A 6,672-nucleotide genomic window follows, 5' to 3' on the forward strand; every position below is an offset into this window, starting at 1 on the left:
TATTAATTTTAATTGTAATTTCGATATTATTATATGTTCAGCATGCCCATGCATCACTTATATGCATATATTTATTTAGTTAAACTCTAGGCACGATTTATGTTGCATTCATAACTGTTAATATGCCATGGATGTTGTTGTGGTAATTTGGAGCAGTGTGCGTGCGTTGGCGTGCGTGTGATGTGGTGTGGACTATGGATAGGACGGGGTAGTCACGGCTTGAGTAATTCGCTGGGACCCGTTCCTTCGAGGGGTAGTCACGGCTTGAGTAATTCGCTGGGACCCTCGATTTGGTTATTAAGTGGAAGTCCGAGCTTGAGTAATTCGCTGGCACCAGGTTGGATTTAAGAGAGCTGTATAGGGGATCAGCTCCCATATGTTATGATTGATACTACAGGGTGTGTGAGTGCTCCAAATTACCTTTTTGATGTTATGATGTGAAAATGTTGTTTATGTTGCATTTCACTCTACAGGGTGCATTAGTTCAGATAGTTATAGAGATTATAGTTAAGATTGATATTTTACTCTCTGAGTCGAACGCTCACTCCTGTTCAAAAATTTTTACAGGCCACAGGAGGATATTTATTCTGGGTTAACCTGCTTTTATACTTCGCAGGTTGTTTATCGATATTTGTGTAATTTTATTTACTCCTAGAATTTCTGCATGTGTTAGCAGTAATTATTTGAATTTGGTCTGTAATATTATATTCATGTTGGACCTGTAAACTTAATATTTTAAGTCTGTTTTGATGGATTGGATGAGGGAGCTGAGCTCCCATTTATTATTATGTTGATGAGTATGTGGAGGGTGAGCTGAGCTCCCCAATGGATGGTTTATTGTGTTTACAGGTCGGGTGAGTCAAAAACTCCCCGTTGGAAAGTCCATTTTATAGCCGGACTCTGTCCGTTTGTTTTCTTGAATTTGGGCCCAATGGGCCTTAGAGTTGGGTTAATGAACAGTTAGGCTTACTACGGGCCTCGGGCTTTAGGTGGCGCCTGTGTCCTAGTGCCGGTCCGGCCCATAGGTTGGGTCGTGACAAATGTGGTATCAGAGCTTAGGCTCCAGATTCTTAGGGAATGTTGTCTAAAGTGTTGGGAAAAGTCTAATAGGAGTCACATGCGGAAAAATAGGGTCCATATTCGTCTTGCATTGTCGTCTTTGCTTCTAGTTTCTGCTTCATATATTGTGTGTAAATATGAGTCTATAGAGCTGTGCAATGTGCGCTTTGAATTTTGTGGGCTGATCTCGCTGAATTTCGGAAAATGCGTAGAAGGTGAGAGAGCCGCCATCGCACAGAGCGGATGTGCTCGACGAGGTGTCAAGACAGATGAGGCGCCGCCCGAGGAGGCGGGGTAGGAGGCCTAGAGCTGCTCAAGTAGAAGAGCAGCTACCCACAGTTCAGGAACAGTCTTTCATGGCACAGGGTCCCATGGACCCCATGGCAGCTACTCTAGCTGGTCTGCAGAGAACCATCGACATGATGGCGCAGTATATGGTCCACCCTCCACAGCAGCAGCAGTCCACCGCACCAAGAGAGGAACCGTACAACAGATCATAAATTTTAAGAAGTTGGTGCACGGTACTTATGATGTGTCGACGATGCATATCGATTTACGATTCTCGCAGATGCAGAACAGAGTAATTACAATTGGTGATAGAAGATTGATAGAGTGTATGCATCATGTCATGTTGCCCATGCCTAGACAATGGATGAATTACTACGTGTTATCCCGGATGGAAGGTTTGACATGGGCTCAGTTTGTGGAACTTTTATCAATCGGTTTGTGCGTAAAGCTTCAGAGATCGAAGCGGTGGGCCTTTGAGGCCTTAAGACAGAATGGCGTGTCCAGATGAATATGCTCTGCACTTCGAATTGAGCAGATATGCCCCTACAGCAGAGCTACTGAAACTATGAAGGTGAAGAGGTTCCTAAAGGGGCTTGACAGAGGTATGCGAACTGGCCATGATGTCGGATCATCTTTTGATGTGGTGGTTGATCGAGCCAGACAGATTGAGATTAGCTATGCTGTGGATGACAGCGGAAGAGCAAAGAAAAACAGAGCAGAGGGTTTCTCAGGTGTCCCTTCCATGGGTACTCCGGACAGTGGTGGCCAGAGTAATTACAGAGGAAAGGGTAGGAGCAAGAGAAGTGGTTTCGCATACGCACCACGAGGATTGCACTGTGGTACGGATCCAGCAGTGGTCACGATGGGTACAGCAGCCTGGTGCAGTTCAGATCCTCCTTGGCACCTTGTGCACAGTGTGGAAGAGGACATTCAGGACCTTGTTTGATGGGATCAGGAGTATGCTTCAGTGTGGCCAACAGGGTCACTTTGCTAGAGACTGCCCCATGTTCACGAGCCACGATAGGGTCACGTGGTTCATTGCGAATGTTCCTCGGCGATTGTATCCGGCGCTTCCAACATGGCAGCGGTGGCCAATGTGGCCGAGGACAAGGGGGACGTGGATTTGGAGGCGATCAGAGGTAGAAGTCGATGTGGTTACGCCACTCAGGGTAGGGGTCAAGCTCGGGTTTTCACCCTGACCCACCAGGATGCTCAAGCTTCAAATGCAGTTGTGGCAGGTATTCTTCTGGTCTGTTCTTATGAGGCTCGTGTTTTAATAGATCCGGGTGCTACGCACTCATTTGTCTCCCCTGTGTTTGCCATGAGGTTGGGTAGAAACCCTACAACTTTAGAGTGCCCTTTGTCAGTAGCTACCCCACTTAGTGACCACATAGATGTAGACATGGTATTTCCGGGTAGCCCAGTGGTAGTGGATGGAAAGATCCTCCCAGCAGACTTGGTTCCTCTACCAGTAATGGATTTCGATGTAATCTTGGGGATGGATTGGTTGGCAACTCATTATGCCACCTTAGAATGCAGGAACAAAAAGGTATACTTCCACATACCTGGTGTGGAAGAGTTTAGCTTTGATGGTGACAGGAGCGTGACTCCATATAATTTGGTGTCAGCAATTAGTGCCAGAAAAATGTTGAGGCGTGGATGCCAAGGGTATTTGGCATTGGTGAGAGATACATCTGTAGAAGGTGTCAGCATGGAAAATGTTCCTGTTGTCAGAGAATTCATGGATGTCTTCCCTGAAGAGCTTCCAGGGTTGCCACCAGAAAGGGGAATAGAGTTTTGTATTGATGTTGTGCCGGGTACAAACCCCATATCCATGCCACCTTACAGGATGGCACCAGCAGAATTGAAAGAGCTGAACGAGCAACTGCAGGAGCTTTTGGACAAGGGTTTCATACGTCCGAGCACTTCACCCTAGGGTGCTCCTGTTTTATTTGTGAGAAAGAAGGATGGGTCATTGAGGTTGTGTATCGACTACAGACAGCTGAACAAGGTGACTGTGAAGAACAAGTATCCACTTCCTCGGATCGATGATCTGTTTGATCAGCTCCAAGGAGCTAGATTCTTTTCCAAGATAGACTGCGATCGGCTACCATCGCTTGAGAATCAGAATGAGGACGTGTCCAAAACGGCTTTCAGGACAAGATATGGTCATTATGAGTTCTTGGTGATGTCTTTTGGACTCACTAATGCACCAGCAGCCTTCATGGACTTGATGAATAGGGTGTTCAAGCCATTTTTGGACCGTTTTGTCATCGTATTCATAGATGACATTCAGTATACTCTGACCGAGGAAGAACACGTGTGGCACTTGAGGATGGTGTTGCGACGTTGAGGAGCACCACTATATGCCAAATTTTCAAAATGTGAATTTTGGCTAGAAAGCATCTCATTCTTGGGACACGTGGTTTCAAGTGACGGTATTCAAGTGGATCCCAAGAAAATTGAAGTCAGAATCGATTGGCTTAGGCCTACAATCCATCGAGGTGCGAAGTTTTCTGGTTTAGTGGCTACTACTGCGTTTTGTACAAGATTTCTCCAGATAGCGGCTCCCTAACTAAGTTGACCAGAAGAATGTTCCATTCATTTGGACAGATGATCGTGAGGTGAGTTTCCGAAGCTTAAGGAGTGTCTAACCATCGCCTCGTGTTGACAATACCGTGAGTGGTGAAGGATACACCGTGTATTGTGACGCCTCCAGAGTTGGCCTAGGGTGTGTTTTGATGCAGAATGGAAGGGTAGTGGCTTATGCTTCAAGGCAGCTGAAGAGGCATGAGCAGAACTACCCCACCCATGATTTGGAAATGGCGGTTGTAATCTTTGCACTAAAGATCCGAGACACTATCTGTATGGTGAAGTGTGCGAGATATACACCGACCACAAAAGTTTGAAGTACATCTTCCAGCAGAGGGATTTAAACTTAAGACAGAGGAGATGGATGGAGCTTCTGAAAGACTATGATTGCACCATCCAGTACCACCCTGGGAAGGCCAATGTTGTGGCAGATGCTCTGAGCGTAAAAATCTTACAGCGCTTGGCACATTTCAAGAGAGAAGAGACCGTTGATTCGGGAGGTACATGAGTTGATGGATCAAGGTTTAATCCTAGATCCATCGATGAGGGGTATTGTTGGCTCACTTTTCAGTGAGGCCAGACTTGAGGGACAGAGTTAGAGTTTCCCAGCACAGAGACCAACAATTGATGAAGATCATAGAGAGAGTACAGCAAGGCGAAGGTGGTGAGTTTGGATTTGCCAATGATGGCGCCCTAGTGCAAGGTTCTAGGATATGTGTGCCCGATGTGGACAATCTCAGAAATGAAATCATGCAAGAGGCACACTACACACTTTACAGTGTCCATCCAGGTTCCACCAAGATGTACCATGATGTGAAAGATAGCTATTGGTGGAATGGCATGAAGAGAGACATCGCAGACTTTGTGTCCAAGTGCTTGACTTGTCGAAGGTGAAGTTTGAACACGAGACCGTCGTGGAAGTCGCAAGAGCTCCCTATCCCAGAATGGAAGTGGGAAATGATCACTATGGATTTTGTGACTGGGTTGCCTCGTACCACGTGAGGATATGATTCGATATGGGTAATTGTAGACCGCTTGACCAAATCAGCTCACTTCTTACCTGTGAAGACTACATATTCTGTGGCACAGTATGCCCGGCTCTATATTCGAGAAATAGTCAGATTGCATGGAGTTCCGCTTCCATAATATCCGAGAGGGCCCTGATTCACTTCTCGGTTTTGGAGAAAGTTGCAGGAGGCACTTGGCACACAATTGAACTTCAAGACTTTCCACCCTCGGGACAGACGGATCAGAAAGGACAATCCAAACATGGAAGACATGCTTCGCATGAGTGTCTTGAATTTTGGAGGTCAATGGGATGAGCGACTAGCTTTGGTGGAGTTTGCCTACAACAACGTTATCACTCCAAAGATAGGGATGGCACCCTATGAGGCACTATATGGAAGAAAGTGTAGGTCTCCTCTGTGTTGGACAGAAATGGGGGAAGCAAGGGTGCATGATGTAGACCTAGTGCAGTACACTTCAGAGGTAGTTCCTTTAATCAGGGAACGACTGAGGACAGCTTTCAGTAGACAGAAGAGTTATGCAGACCCCAGACGGAGGGATGTGGAGTTTGCAGTGGGCGACTATGTATTCCTGAAGGTATCTCCAATGAAGGGAGTCATGAGATTCGGAAAGAAGGGCAAGTTGGCACCTCGGTATATCGGACCTTTTGAGGTTACTGATAGAGTTGGAGCAGTTGCCTACCGGTTGGAGCTACCACCCAACCTTTCTCACGTTCATCCTGTGTTTCACATCTCCATGCTCAGGAAATACATTCCCGATCCTTCTCATGTACTGCAGCCGGATGTGATAGAGCTAAAAGAAAATTTGACATTTGAGGAGCAACCTGTAGCCATAGTGGACTACCAAGTAAGACAGCTAAGATCAAAACAGATCCCTATGGTTAAGGTTTTGTGGAGGAGTCAGTCAGTGGAAGAGTGCACCTGGGAGTCAGAACGGGACATGCGTAGCAAGTACCCTTATTTGTTCAATGTATAATCATGTGCTTTATTCTGCCTTGTGTAAAAATTCGAGGACGAATTTTCTGTAAGGGGGGAAGAATGTAACACCCCGAAATTTTAATTTTTATGAGCATTTTGGTATTTTAATTTTATTTAAATTTTAGGAATTTTTTTGAGATTTTTCGGATTTTAAAAATCGGGTTCGATTTTCCGAAAATATAAACTTTGATGATTTTTAAAAATTAATTTAAAGACCACGTGGCAAAACTAAAAATATATTTGGAGTCTACGTATTTTTCTGAGTTTTACGGAATTTTTTCAGAATTTTTGGACCTCGTTTTCAGTCCCGAGGCAGAGTAAAAATTCAAAATTTTGTATTTCGAATCGAACCGGCCGAACCGAACCGGACCGGATCGGACCGGTCGAATCAGACCGGCCATTTTCCTTCTTCCTTTTTCTTTCCCCGCGCGCGCGTCCCTCTCCCCTTCTCTCTCTCTTTTCTCTCTCCTCCACGGCCGCCGCCTCCCTGCGTCCTCCCTGCCGGCGCCGCCTCCCACCATCCTGGCCAGCCTAGAACGGCCGAAAACGCGCGATCTCCCCAAGGCCGCGCCGCTTCGACTTCCTCGGCCAAATCCGACCGATCCGGCCACCAATTGGACCGGGTCTTGTGTCCAAAATCATCTACTCGGCGAGAGCTTTCCATAGACACCAAGAACGCCGAAATCCATCGAGCGGATTGTCCGATTTTTGCTCGGGAAGATTTTAGCCC

Source organism: Hevea brasiliensis, chromosome 15 (genome assembly GCF_030052815.1).
Source record: "Hevea brasiliensis isolate MT/VB/25A 57/8 chromosome 15, ASM3005281v1, whole genome shotgun sequence".
Classification (NCBI taxonomy): Eukaryota; Viridiplantae; Streptophyta; class Magnoliopsida; order Malpighiales; family Euphorbiaceae; genus Hevea; species Hevea brasiliensis.